The following is a 21,855-nucleotide window of genomic DNA, read 5'->3' as shown; positions in this document are numbered from 1 at the left end:
ATTCACAGAACTGCAGGAGAAATATTGAGAACCTAAGAGAACAGCCCCCTTGATTTTCCTCTTGAAAAAGTCCTCTTGAAGTGATTTTTGAGAACTGTGGTTAGAGATTTGAAGTTATTGTGCATTGTTATTGGCAAATGTTAGGTTATGTATATTCGATAGTTCACTGCTAAACCTGTTTAAAAAATTCCTACCTGGCTGGTCTGACTGGTTTAAGGTGATCTCCTAGCCTGGCCAAGTTGGTGTTTAGCCGGGAGGCCAGGTGAACTCCAGCTGAAAAGTGCCTAAAAAATCTCTGTAAAACCAGTGCAGACAGATGAAAGGTGGTTTATTTAGCAGGCTTTAATTCCTAATTTCTGGCCAACATCTATCTTTTAAGTCAGATTTAAACTACACTGCTGAAATCAAAAACAGGTCTTTTCTGGTTTAAGCTGGTTTAGCTGGTCTCCCAGCCTGGCCAAGCTGGTATTTAGCTGATATTGCTGTTTGGCCAGCTGATTTCCTAGGTTGACCAGAGCCCCTTTAAAACCAGTAATCTAGACCAGCAAAACCAGTTTAAACAGGTTTTGGCTGGTTTACGATTTTGTAGCTAAGCAATGAGGATTTTTTTTTCTCAATTAAATCTGATAAGCATTGGCTTTAACAGCAAGGTATCTGGCTGCTAATACTCAAGAGTGGACTTTAGCAAAGGTCCTAAATTCTGTTGTTGGAGGCAGAAAGTAATTGGACTCTAAGCTGGCCTCTCAAATAAATCAAGTCTTTATGGCCAGTTTCAGGCCCACAATTCAGTGCACACATCTTCCATTCACACACACTTATTAAAGGAATCTGCAGCAAGATACACTCACAATAGGATTCTGGAAAAGCTCAGCGGGTGGTGTTTGTTCTCACAGAAGTGTAGGTTTTACTTGGTAGTGAGCTGTTTACAGAGTTAAAGCAGGAAGCTGAAAGTGTGTCCTGCTGTGAAGATTGACAAAAGGCACAGATTTACACACATGCACATTCTGAGATGCACGCACACTGAGGTAAGGTGATCAATGCTCGCTTTACCTGTTAATTCTCTAAAACAATTCATGCACTGTGCGCGCCACTTGACATGGCCCATGTTGCAGGTTAACCAGTATTTCGCAAGATTTTCTGAGTATAACTAGTACTTCACCCAAGATTATGTTATATTATGTTTCCCTTCTATATTATTATTGTAACCTGTGGACAATTCATACACATTATTATTTGTTATATTTAACAAATAATCCAACAGACCCCCTCACCCAACAACCAGACTGGGTGTCAGGATGTCTGCGAATGACCCCACAGGCCAGTGGTTACACTTTACCACCTTATGACATACATAGAGAGATTCTCCATCTTAATTCCCTTCTGAAACAGACACATCAGACCCATAGAAAAGGAACGTTTCCAATTAATTCATAGCCAAAACTTTTTATGAATGAATATGCATATCCACAGGTCACAGTGTATATTATTACTGTTCTTGTACATTGTCTTTTGTATTGTATACTGTTTTATAAATGCATTATGATGTACAATTACTAATGTAACCTTTACAATAAGATCTCTTTAATTCACCATTAACATTCACAATGAGCAATAGCTACATTTTCTGCAGAACTTATTAATCTTTGTTAAAAAAAAAAGTTTTAGTTCATGTTAGCTCATTAAATAATACAGTTGCAACTTTAGATTTTATCAACGTGTTATTAAATATTGGACTACCTAAGAGAAATGAATGCTCAGAAGAATTTTTCATTGGCAGTTTATGTTAACTAATTAATTAACTAATGTTAAAAATGAAGCCTTAATGTAAAATGTAAATTAACACTAAAAAAATCTAAACACTACACTTGTAGTCCAGATTAAAATAGCCTATTAAGACTTAATACTTAAGTATTTGGCACTGTGATGAACATCATAGCAAATACACAAATCTGATTGGCTATTTAAAATTATTAAATATGTTTTAGAAAGTAGAGCAGCTGGTTTATTTGTGGTGTTTCAAGGGTAAGGACTGTATTTTCTGCAGTTTAGCGCCATCTGATGTCAGAGAGTGAATGTGCTTTCATTCAGCTCGCCCCTCACGTGCTCCCCCATGTGCTTCTCTTACGTGCTTGTTTATATCAGAGTGCACAAAGTCTTTCAAGAAGCATACAGGTGTTGTGCATTTCGGCCAGTTGATGGGAATAGTATTCTTAAAATGCATTCCAAATGATGAATAATTTGTAATGTATAATTATTCACGGTATTTAGAAGTGCCCACGATAACAATATTGTGCATATTAATTACCATGATATATCGCATTACTGAATGCTGGCACAAGTCTAATTATAAGTATCTTTAGTCGTTTTTGCATCAACAGCCAATACAGTTACATAAAGCAAAACACCATGCTTGAAGACAAAGATTAGTACATTTTCCCTCTGGAAGTTTAAGTTACCATTGACTCACTGAACCCCTGGAGGGGTGACCTCCACAAAAGATCAAATCAAGTCATGTCAATTTAACTTCATTTATATAGTGCTTTTAAAAATGCAGATTGTGTCAAAGCAACAGTATTAAATTGGAAAATGGTGTGTCAGCAATGCAAAATGACAATAGCAAATATAACATTTTCAGTTAAAGGCAATGTCAGTGCAATGTCAGATGACCTTGCGCTCTTCTCTCTCCTTCGGCATTCCTACCTTCTTGTTTCTCAGACCTTCAATCTATCTGTGTTCCATAGGACCTACCCTGAGCCAGCAAGACCTTAAAGTTGCAAGCTATGTTGGAACTTTCCACCTGGGAGAAAAATCTCCTGACTACAAATGAGTCAGAATAATATCTTTGGAGTTTGTCAAACTTCAAACCCCAGAAGTCTTCAAACCCTGCACTGGCATTTATGAGCTACTGTATTTAAAAGCAAATGAAAGTAATAAAGAGAGGAAAAACCCCAATAAAACCAAGCTAAGTGTTACTGCTGTCTGTGCGTGGTCTGCCCGGGATCAAAGTGCGCTGTGTATAATAACAGATGTGGATGCTTCGATCCCGGAGGGCTCTCTTCGAGAAGTGTGCTTTCGCCAGCGTTCCTCGCAGTGCTGGTCCCGCTTTCACAGAGGTGGAGCAGTGCCTACATTCCCTGGGTTTCAGATAGATCTGCTGGAGGGAATGCAGACAGGTGCATCCCTATCTCCTATCTCACCCACCAGATCTGCCCGATCTCTGGGTCCAGAAGACCAAGCATCAGGGCATTGATGAGCTCACAGTTGCACAAACATAAAGTTGCATAAGCACCAGTATACATCAAACAATATTATGCCTAAACATTATACTGCACCATTAATGAGCAGCGTGCTCATGCGGTTGGCTCTCGAGAAAATAAGTTGGCTGATTGTGCTTCTCCACATTTCTGGTGGGCGGGTTGAAGACGGTTCTTCCTATCTCCACCCGTGTTATAGATCTAGATCTAGAGCTCACTCTTGAGGCTCAGAAGCCCATTCTGCGGATCTTCCTCCTCCGATTGTGAACTCGCTGCGGCAGCTATTTAATCTCCAAGGAGATTAATATTGTTTGTGTGACTAAGCGACTCGCACATTGCCTCTGCATCATTTTCAGTTTTGATGTGAATCTTCCAACACCTGACTGGTTGTCTGGTTGTTTAAGCTTCATTTAATAATGAGGAATTAAATGATGCATTCATCTGACTATGGGAAGTTAGATATATAATTCCATGTCACACCATATATACTTGTCTGGTTGTTTAGCTGCATTTAATTCTGAGGAATTAAGTTCAGTATTAATCTGTGACTGTGAGGAGTTAGACATATCACTTCGATGTGAATTGTTTCACAAGCCAGACTGTGTTTACGGAGGCTGAAGCAATGCTCTGGGCCAGGGACTTCCCAGCCTAAGCCGGCTCTGGGGGCCGTACTTCAGTCTGTATCTCATGACTGAAGAGGGCATCCCCTACTGGGGTAGAGTAGAGTCCACCTCATTCTATGGTACCTGTCTCACCTCAGTGCCCTCAGGAGGTTGGTCTGCCAATCCTGACAGAGTTTCAGAGTGCAGTGGCTTCCAGCGAGCGCTGCTCTCAGTTATTTTTGCCCTGCAAGCGTAGCGGAGCTGAGAGACTTGCCGTGCCTTCGGGGGCCTCTTACACCAGAGGTCAGTCTTGAGAGACTGATTCCCTTAATAGATCATTTAGCTGCCTGGAAAATACTGCCAAATTTATCTCAATGGGTCCTGCACACGGTAGAAAAAGGCTGAGGCATTCAGTTCAGCTTTCCACCACCGAGATTCAACGGGGTTATCCCAACACTAGTCTGCCCCCAGCAGGCTCTGGTTATGGAACAATAAGTGAATACCCTATTAAGGAATGAGGCCATCGAGGTGGTCCCTCATCAAGACAGGGAATCTGGGTTTTACAGCCGGTATTTCATAGTTCCAAAGATGGATGGGGGGTTGCGTCCAATCTTAGACTTACGTCAGCTGAACTGCTCAGTTATGTCACTGAAGTTCAAAATTCTCACCATCACGCATGTTGTAGCTCATATCAGAACTGAGCACTGGTTTGTCACAGTAGATCTCAAAGATGCATACCTCCACCTATCCATCCTTCCACAACACAGGGAGTTTCTGAGGTTCGCTTTCAGGGGCAAAGCTTACCAATATTGAGTACTTCCCTTTGACCTTGCACTCTCACCCTGCACGTTCACGAAATGTGTAGATGACGCTTTGGTTCCTCTGAGAATGCAGGGCATCCGCATTCTGAATTATATCGACAATTGATTGATTGATTTTAGCTCAATCAGAGCACATGGTGGTTTGACATCGAGATGTCATTCTCGCACACATAGGAGAGCTGGGTTTGAGACTAAATGCCAAGAAGAGTGTAATTTCCCCAGTTCAGAGATCCACCTATCTAGGCGTAGTGTGGGATTCGAACCATGATGCAGGCACGTCTGTCTCCTGCTCAGATCGACAAAAGAAGGCCAGTCACTCACTGTCAAACAGTTTCAAAGACTATTAGGTCTGATGGCAGCTGCATCCAATGTGATACATTTTGGCCTGCTGTATATGAGACCTCTACAGTGGTGGCTCAAGTCCAATGGTTTTTCCCTGAGGGGGGATCCACTGCGAACTATCAAGGTCACGTGGTGATGCCTTTGTGCCTTAGACATGTGGAAGAGACCTTGGTTCTTGAATCAGGGCCCGGTGCTGGGATCTCTTCGTCACCGTGTAATGCTGGTGACAGATGCATCATGAGTGGCCACCCTGCCCGCCGTCTGTGGAGCAGACGCCATCTGACATGGCATATCAATTGTCTAGAGATGCTAGCTGTGTATCGGGCATTAAAACATTTACTCTCAGACCTGAGAGGTCACCATGTGTTGGTGCGCACCGACAACACATTGGTGGTCTCTTATACCAATCACCAGGGGGGTCTGCGTTCACACCCCTTGTACAAGTTGGCACACCAGATCCTTCTGTGGTCCCCGGGAAAACTCTTCTTGCTCAAAGCAGTGTATATTCATTGGGGATTTAATGTGGGAGCAGACATATTGTCGAGACAGATATGCAGATATGATAGAGCAGATATGGAGAGATTTTGGACCTCTTTGTGACTCAAGAGACATCGCAAGGTCTCTCTAGGTCATCTGGTTCTCTCTAGTTCATCCAGCTCCTCTGGGACGCTATGGTACAGACCTGGCCGAGGCTTTGTCTGTACACATTTCCCCCTTGTTAGTAGCCCCATTCTGGCTGGGCCTGGGGTGGTTCACAGATCTGATTTCTCTCCTTGACGGCTATCCACGGGAGATTCCAATCAGGAAAGATCTACTCTCTCAGATGCAGGGCAAGATAATTCACCCTCATCCAGAGTTGTGGAAACTGTGTGGCCCCTGTGTGGCCACTGAGTGGGCACAGCTCATAGCATCTGGTGTCTCAACCGAGGTTGTTGAGACCCTCCTCCAATCCAGAGCTCCCTCTACGAGGAAACTGTACACCCTGAGGTGGAAACTCCTTAACTCATGGTGCAGAGATCACCAGCTTGACCCTGTTAACTGCCCAGTTGGTACAGTTCTGGAGTTTCTCCAAGCTAGGCTCTCTGTGGGGTTAACTCACCTTAAAGGTGTACGTGGGAGCCATTGCTGTTTACCATGTCCCTTTCAATGATCAGTCAGTGGGAAGACACCCCCTAGTTGCACGTTTCCTCCATGTTGGTTATGCTTTTAGAGGCTCTTTGTAAAGCTCCATTCTAGCCAATACATGTTATCTCAGATAGACATCTGAACTCATAAGACTTCCCTGTTAATGGCTATCACCTCTCTAAAGAGAGTGGGAGATCTTCAGGCTCTCTCGGTGGCCCCTACCTACAAAACTTTGTCCTTGGTATGGCCAAAGCATTTTTATACCCTTGAGCGGGTTATGTTCCTAAAGTTCCCTCTGTCACGCCACAAACCATAGTACTGCAGGCCTTCTGTCCTCCTCCCTTTCGGGAGCCAGACCAGCAAAATCTATATTGTATGTTCACAGTTTGAGTGCTGGACGCATATGTCCACAGAGCATATCTCCACTGTGGAGAAAATCAGACCAATTGCTTGGTTGCTACAGTCCCCCTAAAATGGGTTTTCCTGCCTCTAAGCAGACCTTAAGTCATTGGATAGTCAAGGCTATCAACGTATTCTATGAGTACTCTGGTCTTCCCCCTCCTTTGGGAATCAAGGCTCACTCTACTCAGGGTATGGCGTCCTCATAGGCCTTCTCAGCAGGTGTTTCCCTCTTGGACATCTGCAACGCTGCGGGATGGTCCACGCCCTCTACGTTCATCAGATATTACGATCTTGATATGTGAGTCACTCCTGGCTCTCCTGTTCTCTCGCCTTAGCTGTGCTTTTCGGATACACACTAGGCAGGAAATTGGAAGTCTGGCAGCGTGGACACATCATTCCCCAAAGCATATGACACAGCTCGAGTTCCTGAAGAGGAATGTCTCAAGGTTACGAATGTAACCCTAGTTCCTTGAGGGAACGAGACGCTGGGTCGCGTTGTCATACTTCTGGCACCTTTGCCGGCGCTTGCTTCCCTACTCAAAGCTGAAGCCAGCTGTGCAGCACGTGCTTTTATAGCTTAAACTTGGGACGTTTTGTCACATTGATTAAATTACTACATTTCTGAAAAAGTTGTCTGAAAGTGAGGGATCATCCTGGATGAGATCAGCAGGTGAAATGTCATCATGTGGATCATTTAATTTACTGCTTAATATTATTCATTAATAATATTAAAAAGTTAAATTGGGCCCTTTACCTTCTCAAAAATCTAATTTAATAAAAAAAAAAATACAGAAATAAATAATTTCAATAAACAATAAATAAAAACATAAATAAATAAAAATAAAATATTTGTCTCATATTGCAGTTAAATGCAGAACTATACTCTGGAAATTTTGTAGGCAAAGTTGGAGATTTAAATTTGAGTAATTTAGATTTACATCAACCATTGGTTCCTGTTCACCCCTCTGCACAAGTCTGACTCATTCCATGCCACTCAAAATGTCTCTCACTTTTTCTTTCCGTTCCATCTTTGCCTTCCCCTCTGTTCCTGTTTATCTTTCTCCCCGCTTTAATAGCTGTCTCTGCTCTCTTCATTTGTCTCTCTCTAATGGCTTTCTTGTTGGTGCTCTTGCGCTGTCTCTTTAGTTCCGCCAGAACCGGAACAGCACTGCTGATTTTGGACCAAAGGCTGAGTCCTTTCCTGAAGTTCAAGAAGGATTATGAGCCCAGTTAATCAGAAACCTTTCCATTCATAAAGCACAGTGTGTGTGTCTGACAAAGCATTCACTAATCTGCCTCTTTCCTTTTGTGTTTTCTTCCTCTGATCAAGAACTCAATTACAGGTTTAAGAAAAAAGCAAACAAAACAATCAGATCATCTCAGAACACACCGTGCTGCCATTTCTCCCTCTCTTAAAATTAATCACTAACCAGCTTCATGGGATTCCTGATTAGTAATTAGCATGAGCTGGAGGGAAGCTGTTGATACACAAGTGAAGTGAAACGGTATTGATAGCATTAGAGACTGCAATCTTTTAGAATACAACAAAAGCACTATTGCTCTTTTATTAAGTTGTGTATCTGCACTATTAAACAATAGTTTATATATTCAGAATTTTTTGATATGAAGGCTTTGAATGTTTTATATAACTTATTCTGCAAGCACCACGCTTTTGGTCAAATATATATTTTTGATTTGCAGTTGCAGGCATCGCAGCATATGCCATTTACATCACTTAATGCTATGGCTCTGTCAAAAAGCTAGTGGAAATCGTAGCTGTCTTCTTCATAACATACATATATTGGGTAAAACTGTAACCAGGTAATCTATTTTTACCAGAATCATTTTGATTCTGAATAAATCATGTTATTAACAGTATTGGGGGTAATGCATTACAAGTAATGCGAGTTACGCAATCAGATTACTTTTCAAGTAATTATTACTTTAATAATTAACTGTGTTATATAACACAAATATCCTCATGTATCCATTTTATTAACTAATATCTTTGTTGCTGAACTTTGATGATCTAAATCAACCATACAAATAAGCAAAAAATACTTAAGTTAAACATCACATTTGTGTTTCATTGCTGAATTAAGAGTGTTGCGTCCTATTCTTCTGTGATTCAAAATGGCAGCAGAGCAGAAAGGTTTATTTTAGTGAAAGTGACATGACACACAGCCAAGTATGGTGACCCATACTTGGAATTCATGCTCTGCGCTTAACCCATCCAAAGTGCACACACACAGCAGTGAACACACACCCAGAGCAGTGGACAGCCATTTATGCTGTGGCACTCAGGGAGCAGTTGAAGGTTCATAGCCTTGCTCAAGGGAACCTCAGTCATGGTATGGAAGGTGGAGAGAGAGCTGTACATTCACTCCACCCACCTACAATTCCTGCCATCCCAAGACTCGAACTCACAAACCTTGGATCACAAGTCCAACACTCTAACCGTTAGGCCACAACTTCCTTTAGCTCTACCCTTTACTCATTTCACTTTTGGTGTGAATGTACTTGTGTTTGCCAAAAACGAATGTAACTCAAATGTAATGTAACTCATTACTTTCCATAAAAAGTAATGCAATTAGTAACTTTATAGGGAGTAGTGTGATATTGCAATGCATTACTTTTAAAAGTAACTTTCCCCAACACTGTTTAATACAAGTTTATGTGAAGAAGTCAGCATCATTAAGATCCATACATTTTGAGACAGCTTTCAATTCGCATAATGCCTTAAAGGACTCTCTACTAATGCCAAGTGAGACAAAATGCAACCAACACAACATATTTAATCTGAACAACCTCTTAAGTTGTTAACAGAATTATGAAAATGCAACAGTGGAACCAAAATCCCTCCCGGAGTGATGCCCAATCCACACGCTGCCTGATATGAAATTATATGATTACCATGTTTAATAATAAAACTGATGAAAAAAAAAAAAAACATGCATGTCATTCACAGAGGGAGCTTTCAACATCTGATTGTTTCTGCATTTAGCCATTTTGTTAGAGCTGGGTCCAACAAATAAATATGCAAGTCTATTTATTGAAGATGCCACTGGGATTTTTTGTTTTGTTTTTGTAAGTTTTTTTTGTCCCCTAATTCTAGCAGGATTCTGGAACTCTCGTTACCAAAAGAAAATTGCCACATGTTAGTCAACGAGTGTCCTTACAAATTCCCCATAGAAAAATAACTTTAATTGCAGAGTTAATGACTTGTTACCATAGTGGAAAACCAGAGAGAAAAACTCCATTGACATGGGATGGTTCAATACATTTGTCAATGCAATTAAACATACACAAGCAATTTCACACCTCAACAAATCTGTGCTTAAAATTCTGTATTGTACCTGCACTGTGGAATGTGTTTGGTAAACCCAGCAAAGCATAACAATATACTTGGCTATTCCAGGTAAACAAAGCCAAATCCCTTCACACTTTTTCCTAGCTCACCTTATGAGGCAAAAACTTGTCAAATCAATGCATTTATGGTTAAATGGTTCCCAAGGGAAAGAGAATGTAGTCAGTTTTTGAAACCCGTTTTTGAAAACCAAGTAATACAGTTCTTTAGAAATCTAAAAAAATATATATTTTTTTTAGAAGACATCTGAAGAAGATTTTTTCAGTTCAACAGATGGTCTTAGCTCAGGCTATTTGGTTTAATGAAACCTCGGCCTCACCTTTCTGATCATCCAGTAACATCTCTGTTTAATAGCTTCATTCCATCTGCCGGCTGTAGCAGCAAACGCTCCATCAGCTGCTCACGCACATGCTGTGCCGTCCATCCAGCACCATCTTCACGTCTCCACCCCCCGAACACTCAATTACCTTAATCCTCTTACTCACAAAATAATCTCCATCGTCCCTAACTTTGATGTCCCATTTCTGCATCGATGAGTGCAGACTGTATTAGATATTTCTGAAGGCTTTTTGTAATGTTATGGTTTGAATTCATGAACAATTCTCTGCATTCGTTCCAAACTTGATGTCATTTGTTTCTGTGAAACACAAGAAACAAGTGTTAGTACACAAATTGTTAATTTAAAGCGAAATTGTAAATTAAAGTAGGGACAGATTTCATAAAATATATTCTTTATACATTAATTGTATTCTGAAGCACAGTATAAAAAACTTAAATGAGATATTTGAAAACGAACTGATCAAAATTACACAACACTTTGAGGTACCTCAAAGTTATTCGTGCTAATCTGACAGTTTCTTTAATTAAATGACATTGACACTAATTAATTCAAGTACCCCCCAAAACACTGGTTGAGCATGGAAGATAAATGCACAAGAATAATAGGATAACGCAGAGACTCTCGATATATTCATATTTCATATTTCAATATTTTCATGCGTGTAAAGGGCGGTTTTAGTGAAGCGCAGCGGAGCTTCAGGCTCGACATTGGAAACCCTGTGCTATTCTGGCCTTGGTGCTACTGGCCCGAGGTTATTAGCCCCACTCGGCCCATTTAAGCCCTGGCTCGCACTGGCCCAACAGTGGAAATGCGGCTAATGTGGAATTGGTTCAACACTGCAGCTGGAATTGCTCACCAGTTCAGTGCTGGAAAAGTTAATGCAAATATTCCTCAGGATCTCCTTCAGCAACATGCAGTTCCTTCCCTGCAAGCTTATCCCAATTTAAAAAAAAAAAAAATCTTTTTTTTTAGCTTGACAGTCCAAAAACAGCTGCATAATGACAATGATAACGTATGCCACAGTAATATCTGAAAAGGTGACATTCACCCAAAGAACAAAAGTTTAAGATTCAGAAAAAAAAAGAAAAAAAATAACTTTTAAAAAAGAAAACATTAACAGTATGGGGCAAAAGAAAGGCAGTTAAGTTTTATCAGCGGAGTGCAAAGGGCATCTGCATTCTCGCTCTCTCTCAACCTCCCTTAATCTATCCTCTCTGTCCTTCCTTCTCCTCCTGTTCCGATTCATGGCACTCATAAATCCTCTTCCTCTTTGGAAGCATCTTATCAACCCAAACTGACTCTCTTCACTATGACATTAATTAACCCTGCTTAATTATTGCCTTTGTTAGGAAGCCAAGAACCTGACCGAGCCTTTCACAAAGCTCCAGTCCAAAGCAGAGAATATCAGCTGACATTTGACCAGTTCTCAGAAGAGCCTGCTAGTAGATTTTATGCTTTACAACACCTTTCAAAGCTACCGTATTAAAGTCAATGACGTTTATGTTCTTCACCCAAGGGATGAAGATCTTCCTGTATCCCTTTGGCAGGTTACATTCGAACAGCATCCTCCTCCGCCAGGGATGCTCACAGGAAAATGAATAATGATTTTTAATTGTCTGTTTTGCTACCTGATAATGCAGTGAGTGATCTTTAAATGGCCTACTTGCTTGCCAATTTCAGAGGGAACGATTTCTTGCTGCTTGACTGCTCAGAAGTATATCAGAGGAATAAAAGCGAACAATACTTCAGAAACCTGCCTCAGCTGGGTCTGAGGGGTCACTCCCTTGAGACTGAAAACTACTGCAGAAAAGCATGCAAGGTCATAGACCGAAGCACGTATCCACTGCCAGCTCCTCACAGGAAAATACCTCCAGTTCACCCTTAAATTCACACTTTATAAACTCTTTAAATTGCTGAAGGTTTTTACAATCGCTCAAGTGTCCTCTGAGACTGATGTTCATCAAATTTATTTGATTTTATTTAATTTTGACTGTGCAATTTGTCAAAGGGACTAGGTGGAGATCTACACTGACATAAAACTACCAATTAATACTGACTACTAACAACTACTAATTAAGCATCTATCAGAAGTAACCCCATGACAGTTAAAATGTAAATGTTAACTTTGAAGTCTGTATGCCTGTGCCAATGAACTCTGAAACCATGATAAAATAACCATTTAACGTTATTAAATGTATACTAAATTCCATCTCATGCAGCAGAACAGACCAAAAACATAGATGCTCTACAAATGTTTGTTCTGAAAAAGGCTCTTAAGAATGAAAACATCAACTCCCCTTAAATGATTATACTACCTGTTTCAAATGATCAAAAATAATTAACAAATTGTCTCAATGGAAGTTGATAAGTTGGCACATACATAAAATCTATGTTTACAAACCTGATTCCAAAAAAGTTGGGACACTGTACAAATTGTTAGTAAAAAAGGAATGGAATAATTTACAAATCTCATAAACGTATATTGCAATAGAATATAGATAACATATCAAATGTTGAAATTGAGACATTTTGAAATGTCATGCCAAATATTGGCTCATTTTGGATTTCATGAGAGCTACTCATTCCAAAAAAGTTTGGACAAGTAGCAATAAGAGGCTGGAAAAGTTAAATGTACATATAACGAACAGTTGGAGGACAGATTTGCAACTTACTAGGTCAATTGGCAACATGATTGGGTATAAAAAGAATCTCTCAGAGTGGCAGTGTCTCTCAGAAGTCAAGATGGGCAGAGGATCACCAATTCACCCAATGAAAATAGTGGAGCAATATCAGAAAGGAGTTTCTCAAAGAAAAATTGCAAAGAGTTTGAAGTTATCATAATCTACAGTGTATAATATCATCCAAAGATTCAGAGAATCTGGAACATTCTCTGTGCGTAAGGGTCAAAAACCACCAAAAAACCATAATTGATGCCAATTATCTTCGGGCCTTTAGACGGCACTGCACAGGAAAATTATAACAAAATATCTGATCGTCAATGGCCCTTTGATATGACTTACCTCCACTTTTCGTTTTAATAGGATACAATTTTGAAGAAGAACTTTTGAAATATTGAAAGAATATTTTTAAACAATTGTACTTGCAAGAATAAAAGACCAATTAGGTTTTCCTTTATTACTATGTGTCACATCAAAGAACTCTTTAAAAACTGAATATTGTAATTATGTCCAATTAAAAGTTTTACTTTAGAGTACATTTTAAATCATTTTTGTTTTCTTAATCTGTTGTCATGTTTTAAAGTACAGTTATTTTGATGTACACATGAAAAGTACTTGATTTTAATTTTAAATACATCATAAAAATGTATTTTACATTAAAATTAAACATATTTTAAGTGTACTAATTACACTTATAATTACACCCTCGTTAATTTTAATGCATGACAAAGATTGAAAAGAAATGATGTTAAAGAATAAGTTTAAATTTCCAATAAATGCTTGTCAGTTTCAATGACAATAGAATTATGAAATTACATATCAAGATGTACTTAAGTGGGTCAAAAAAGCACTTTTAAATTCAAGTGCTTCTATTATAAATGTAAACGATAATACATTTTAAATGTAATTGAATATAACATGAAAATAACTACATTCAGTTATTTTATAGTATATTATTTACGTAATAAGTAATATTTTTAAAAGTATGCAAACATTTTCATTAAGTTATACATTACATAAAATGCTTTTGTAAATCATTTTATGGGGTCTTTCACACTATGAAAACCTGGGAAAGTATTTATAAATCATAAACCTTTCTTTGTCATATTGGTAAACACAAATAAATACATACAATTTTGGAAAGTGTATCATTTGAAAAGAGAAATTTGCGTTTTTATTTTATTTTATTTCTTTGCTTTTTTATAGAGGGATTGCTGTCTGTATAATCATCCTATCTATCACCCATCCTATCATCCATTCTATCTGCAGAAGAAGCCTCAAGCTGAAAATATAGCAGTGACACTTTTGAAAAGGAACACAACCGATTGAAAAGCCATGCGTGCCATAACTGTATTTGATTAGACTTAGCTTGACTCCTCGCAGTTATGGTATGTTTCCTCAAAGCTATCTTTTATTTCTTACTGGGTCTTCTGCACTGCTAACTCTCTGATTTGATTAAAGAAAGAGAAGCTTTTGCGTGTCAGGATCTCGAAATCAGACAGGCGGGGCTTCAAATAACACCTTTGATACTTATGCTTTTAAAAGCATGTTTTGATGTGATCCAGCTGGCTTGCTGGAGGTTTAATAAAATAGAAAATCTATTTGAGAGTGACTTTATACCAAATGGATCAAGCCCCATCATCTACGTTAAGATGGATGCATCACACTTCAACTAAATAGATTTTCAGTTTTACCCTGCAGCATTTCTTCCTTTTATAAAAAAAAAAAATAGTCTGCCTACTTAGTACAAAAAATATTACATACTGTACACACAGAGGCATATATGTATGTATAATATTAGTACTCTGCCTATTTAGTAGCCTATATATTAATCTCTTATGTTCCCCATGGCTGCATTTATTACTACAGTTTAAAAGAATGGGTTTCTACTGAATATATTTTAAAATGTAATTTATTTCTGTGATGCAGAGCTGAATTTTCAGCATCATTACTCCAGACTTCAGTGTCACGTGATCCTTCAGAAATCATTCTAATATGCTGATTTACTGCTCAAGAAACATTTCTTATTATTATCAACGTTGAAAAAAGTTGCTTAATATTTTGATAGATATTTGTTCTGGATTCTTTGATGAATAGAAATTTCAAAAGTACAGCATAGAAACATTTTGACTGTATTTAATGTCACCAATTTAATGTGTCCTTGCCAAATAAAAGAATGAGTTTGCATTTATTTATTTTATTTACTTGCTTATAATTATAAAAATATAAATCTTTCCTTTATAAAATCCTACATAACCCAAACTTTTGAATGACATTCAAATATTAATCAGCAAAAATCACTGTAGATTGAAGTTGTGATGCTGACAAATCAGCTTTAACAACACAGGAATAAATTACATCTCTCTATATACTGAAAAATAGATACTGACCAAGAAACATATTTCTGCAGTGTTGATAAGTCTGTTGAATCAGTTGCTGAAACAATGCAGATCAACAAAGGAATTATGCAAACTGCCCACAAAACTTGTGCTGCATGGAATTTGCATGGCATAATGTCTAATAAATGCTGTGGAGGATTGCAGCAGACTACTGTGATCTGGCATATTTTCCTGAATGGACCTTACAACATCACTCCACCATTGTGAGTAGGGATGCTGCTTAGTAAAAAGGAAGGTTTTTGTGCAAATGTTCTACAGCTTCTTAGTGCATTCATCTGAGAAGATCGGAATGTGGAGATAAACAGTAAGTGTGGCTAAACGTGGACAAATGCATGAATGCAGTGGTAACAGGAGAAAGTGCTGACAGTGGAAAACACAATAATGCCTGAGTGCTCTATTACACTGCTTGTTAAGTCCAGTAATGTTTCTCCCCTGGAGGAAAAGAGGTAAATGAGAAGAGCTTGTCCTTCTGTTTTCCTCCTCCTATTCTCTATTCAGCATCCCGAGCCCGGAAAAGAACTGGTAATCATTTAGACCAAAAAGCAGGAAGTAAGAAGCTAAGGGGAAAAAAAGTTATAATCCATAGTGAGAGTGTAAGCAGAAAGTTTTAGATGCAGGACGCAGCGTGTATAAAACCATTGTTTATGAACATGAACAAATGATAAGGAGAATTTGTTTACTTGGATTCTAAAGAAATGTATAGTGTTTCAAAATAAGTTTGACAAAATAAGCTAGTTTTAGTTGCAAAAATTATTTTATTAATCATTAATATTGTCTTATTTTACACTAATAATGTCCAAAATATTGAAAACAAGCAAAATTTACTTGAAAACTGCATAATATACTAAGTAATATATTAAGACGTTTCATTTAGTTTAGATTACTGCATTATTTATTTATTTATTTATTTATTTATTTATACTTTCTGAATATTTCCATTTTCTTTAAAAATAACAAGGCAGGTAAAAATGCATAATACAATAATAAAATAATACAAATTGTTTTATCTGATCAGATTAATTTCAATTAAATGTATTTTTCTTACCCATAGGTTTTATTGACAGATTTATTGATTAAGCATGAACCGTACAGAATTAGATTTATGCAAAAAAAAAAAAAAAAAAAAGTCAATTGGCAAGAAAAATCAATTTAATTCAAGATAAATTACCGTGAAACATGTCTTAATATCTAATGGAATTTTACTTGCCATTATATCTTTAGTGAAAAAAGAAAACTGAAATACTAAGAAAGTATATATATATATATATATATATATATATATATATATATATATATATATATATATATATATATATATATATTATTTATTAATCCAAGAGTATTAATCCAAGATAGATTTTCATTCAGTTACAGAATAATGAGGATATGAAATCTCTGTTAATTACTTCTTTTTTGCACTAAACAGAAACAGGAAACTGACTCTAAAAACTGAGATGATTAAAAGACAGTCTGCGTCTTTGAGTTTTCCATTTTATTGAAACACCACAAAACCACTTTTTGCCATTTGAATAAAATTTCAACATTATTGTGAAAGGCAGCAACAAATGAGAAACAGTCATTTCGTAAGGCTTACTGACTACTCTAGAAGCACAAGTAATTATTAGGGGAGCGGAGAGCCTTTTCTTTTAATCTGTTAGTCTGCCTATAAAGGACAGAGAAATAGAACAGAATGACTTACGGTTGAACAGATGTAATCAAGTTAGTGTAATTGACTGAGAGATTGCTCTACAGGCACTGGGGATGAAAACATGAGGCAAGAATGCTGGAATATGTGCAAAAAGACCAAAATTGAAGCGGATTTGGCCGTTGTACAAGTCTGTTGCAGCTGCTGCACTAATCCGTGGACAGTGAGCAGAATTCATACAATAGAGGACAAACCTCAAGCTCTGATGAAACTCTTCAACAGTCTTCCTCTGTGTACTACATATGTTTCCATTAGGACACCGTTATTTAAAGTGGCCCATCCAATCATCTGAGGCCAGTGTGCTGGGATCCAACTTGATTTCTCAGGTGAATCCCTGTGGTTTCAGTTATTTTCTTTTAGTACCTCTTGAAGGTTTACGTACTTAAAGGGACAGTTCACCTATTAATACATTTTTTCATAATTTACTTGCCCTCATGTTGTTTCAAACCTGTATGAGTTAATTTCTTCTGATGAACACAAAATAAGATATTTTGAGAATGCTGGTACCCAGACAGTTTCTATAACATGAAAAAAAAAAATACCATGGAAATTAGTGGGGAACAGAGACTGGTTGGTTACATACAAGTTCTTCCAAATATCTTATTCTCAGTTTAGCAGAAGAAAGATATACAGTTTGGAACAACCTGAATAAATCATGACAGAATTAAAATGTTTGGGTGAACAGTCACTTTAAGCTACTAGATAAATGTGTGTGTGTGTGTGTGTGTGTGTGTGTGTGTGTGTGTGTGTGTGTGTGTTTTTAAATTAAGCTATGTGTTATCCAAATCATTTAACATTTAAATCTCTGTGAGGAAACATGACACCACATATTATAGTTAACTAAAAATTAAAATAAATAAAATAAAACCATAAAAAAAAACAATTTAATTACTTGAAACAAAATAAACATTAACTTAAATAACAAAAACTAAATAAAATTAAATAAATATAAAAAAAAAACCTTAACCTAATTTTACTTAACCTAATTTAACTTTTTTTTTTTTATTAAAATAATTAATAAAAGACATACACTCTTTTTTTTTTCTTTTTTAAATCGCAAAAATGAAAACAGAAAAAAACATCATAATCAAAATAATATATACTGTAATGGTACCTCAAAGATAAAAAAAAACACCTATTTATTTTTGTCATTATAAAAACTACATTTTCCATTTTCAGAACGTCTTGTTTTCTGCCAATTGTGCATGAGAATCGGCATTTGATAATACACACATTCCTTTTGAAAAGTGTCTTTTTTCAATTATATTTTCAGCTTGAAGCTTTTTCTCCAGAGGGAGGGTGATACAGCAATCCCTATATTCATAGCAAATGCCCATAATACATTGTACCCTGCCAATTTGAGTCAAGTGTAAATATATTTAACAGTGAAAACACATCTTTTTCCTGGTATGTATATTACTTGGGTAAAGATGACTCTGGACATGGAAATAACAGTTGACTACTTGCAGCTTACCAAATCCATTTACACAGAACTTAACTGAAGTAAACAAACAACTTTTCAAAGGAAATAAAACCCTAATGCTTTCTGGGACACAGTATACACACTGCACCTCAACTCTGAAATTGTGTAAAGAAAAATCTCAGCTGGGCAATAGACAGGTTCTTCTATAGCAAGGAAAGGAAGTTAATAGAAATGCGAGAGAAGGTCAACTCCGCCACCTCTTATAGATCAGATAGAGTTCACAGCAACAGAGGAATAAAAGGAATGAATCAGCTTATAACTCCAGCGCTGCCGGTCCTGCTGTGAGTTTTCGATTTGAGAGAGTCTCTCCACCTGCAAACACTTTAACAAGTTGTCACTTAGCAACCTAAAACTCGCTAACTGAAAATATCTTTCTTACTTCACAAGGGGAAGGGGAATGTGCTTGATTACCAGGGAGGGATGGATTTAATATCTGTTGTGCCCATTTAGTCAGCTCATCGTATCAGTGCCTAGTGCTCATTGGTCAGTAAATATGGAGCTATCTGCTGACATTTGACCTACTTTAACTACATCAATGCGCCTCTTGAGACTCTTCCTGTGTTTCCTAAAACTCACAGCAATACTTGGCCTTGTTGTGCCAGCGTCCTTAACTGCCTCGAATCCTCCTGCATTTGCAGTTGCTGTGTAATAAATCATTTCTAGTGTCTTGGAGAAGTATCAGTAGGACGTGCACAGTGCATGGCTACACACTGCCATCAAGCATAAGTTTGCTGTCAGACAAACACTTTTAAAGGGACAGTACACCCAAATTGACACGCCCTCAACCTATTCTTAGGTGGCGTTTTTTTCTGTGAAACACAAAAGGAGAATCTGAAGAATCTTCACGCATGCTGTGTTTAAAATCAGTTAAACTCAAAAAGAAAAATGAGCAAAAAGCACCATAAAGGTTATTCAAATTTTTATATTCCAAGTCTTCTGAAGCCAGGTAATAGTTATTTGCATCAAATACATATAAGAGCATCCACAATAAAGGAAATTGAAAATTCTAAGAAAATCATATTAGTTTTGCATGTTTTTGAAAACATTATTTTCAACAAAAGTTTAAATGAGTTTAAAAATGTGGTGTAATCAAGTAAAAAAGACGATAGATTTTAATGTAGCAGATGATTTCCCCACCTTTTTGAAAGAAGTCTTAAAAAAAAAAAAATCTAAACATGAAAAAAAAAAAAAAAAAAAACTGTAATTTTCTGAAATATTCTTACAATTCAAAATAACTTTTCTATTTGCATAAAATGTTACATTTTAAGATATTTTAAAATGTAATTTATTCCTGTAATGGCAAAGCTGAATTTACTAATATGCTGATTCGGTGATAAAAACAGTTGTGCTACTTCATATTTTTGTAGAAACCACACTACTTTTTTATGGTTCTTTAATGAATAGAAAATACAAAAGTTTCTGAAATAGAAACCTTCTGTAACTTTATAAATGTCTTTACTGTTCTTTAATAAGCATATCAATTAAACACATTAATTAAACACATTGACAAGGCTTATTAAAACTATTTGTTTTACAAGTATCAAGAATTATAATTCATCAATATTAAGTTTTTGAGGAGATATAATATTTTAGAGGTCAAAAGGTCAGATCAACTAATATTTTAAGAGAGTATTACTTACTAGTCTGTTTTGTGTCAAAATTGGAAAATGGTGCACAGACACACTGTGCAGAATTGATGTTCTTGATGTCATTCCTCATTCATTCTGCCTTTATGTTCCACAGACAAAAATAACATATTTTAGGAGAATTACTCCTTAAAACAAGTCCTCCTCAGAGTTAAACTTTATGGATCCATTTTTGAGTGCTGCGACCTATTTTCAGAAACTTTCTCCACTTCTGTGGCCAAATATAAAGGGTTTTGTTTGGTTTTGCGTTTCACTTTAATCAAAAGTGCTTTGTATCCCGTACTGCAGAGGGCGAGGAGACATTGCCTGATTGTTAGTGAAGTGTACTAGATGTAAAGAACTGTAAAAGGGGAGTACAGGGTCAGCTCGGTCAGAAGAAAGAGTCTATTTGCCTGAGTGAGTCCTAACACAGAAAGTGAAGCACTCATTCAGGTAGAAAACTTTGGCATCTTTTTTAACCACTTATTGCTTCTCACGCTTCCCTGCTCACTGATTGAATAATTCAGCAGGGAAAGCCCTGGGGGTACAAGGTGCAAAAGAGTGAAGCACTGTTGCTTTAAGAAATATCTAAGGCAAAAGCATTAAACGAAACTGATCCAAATGCTTTCCCTCTATCATTAAATTGAGGACACGAACACACAGCAGAGGGGGAAAATATCTGCTTGAGTGGCAAAATAAGGTTACGCAACTTTACACAAATATGCACAGCCATGTGTGTGAGGACCAACACTTGATACTTTGGTTCCTCACAAATAATTCAGCGTGAAATGACAATAAAATGTGTGAAAACTAGTGAAGTCTTCTCCTAGGGTCAGTGACAATCCCTGCATGAAGCCAGTAACCTTCTTTCCCTTATACTAGCTATCTGCATTTTTTTTAAACAGAATAAAGTTGAAATGGATGACTCAGAAAACATTTGCTGAAGAAACGTTTGAGAGCACCTATAGACATAATTTGTTAGGCCTGCTGAGTTAATGTTAAAAGACACCATTCAACCTGTCTCTCTCTGCAGCGGATGGCAGCGAATTGTGCCTTCCGCTAAATGGGTTACATTCATTTTCTTTCCCTCCCATAGTTAATAACTCGGTGCTCAGACATGCCTCTCAAAGTTAAAAAGTAAGCTTCTCTGAAAAACAAGATTAAATGCAATATGAAACACTGAAAATGAATAATTGAGGAGCTGTGATGAAAATTTAGCAAGTTCCTCATTGTGAAAAGCTGCAATGTGGCTTCATTTGAATGCTAATATGATTATATACTTAAATGTTTCCTGTGCATAAATCAGCAACGTCAATCAAACCGGTGGCAAGCAAGAAATTTAACCATAATTGAATTGAAATGCATGTCTAGGGTTTCTAAACGGCAGTGTAATGTAGCTTATATTACTTTTCTCATATTTCAATCAATAAAGGTGTGTTAGGCCTGATTTCTATAGTAAAGCATTTCAAGCTATAGTATAGCACTTCAACACGCGTATAGACAGAATCCTGACAGCCTATCTCGTTATATATCTGATCTCAATCACGGCTCTCGCTCCTCCTCAAAGATGCTGGCAGTGGCTCTAATAGAGCATGAAATGTGACATGAGAGTAAGTCATTCCCAGAGACAGTCTGAGTATCATTCACACATAGAGAGTAAATAAATTCCTCCTAGCGCATCAAAAAGTGATGTGACTTTGCGCTATGGAATG

The 21,855-nt window shown here is 37.2% G+C and overlaps 1 protein-coding gene across 1 annotated transcript in view; it reads right to left on the bottom strand.

Moving 5' to 3' along the window:
• The window catches only part of LOC127934586 (xylosyl- and glucuronyltransferase LARGE2s), an 86,364-nt gene that overhangs the window by 50,286 nt on the left and 14,223 nt on the right, over positions 1-21,855 (bottom strand). Inside the window, exon 2 of the mRNA XM_052532069.1 lies at positions 10,233-10,550. The gene's annotated coding sequence lies outside the window, so the exon portion shown is untranslated. The remainder of the gene's footprint in view (positions 1-10,232; positions 10,551-21,855) is intronic.

The sequence above is a fragment of the Carassius gibelio genome, chromosome A18 (assembly GCF_023724105.1).
Source record: "Carassius gibelio isolate Cgi1373 ecotype wild population from Czech Republic chromosome A18, carGib1.2-hapl.c, whole genome shotgun sequence".
Classification (NCBI taxonomy): domain Eukaryota; kingdom Metazoa; phylum Chordata; class Actinopteri; order Cypriniformes; family Cyprinidae; genus Carassius; species Carassius gibelio.
Note: the sequence above shows the minus strand (reverse complement) of the source record. Positions and strands in the feature narration are given on the sequence as shown.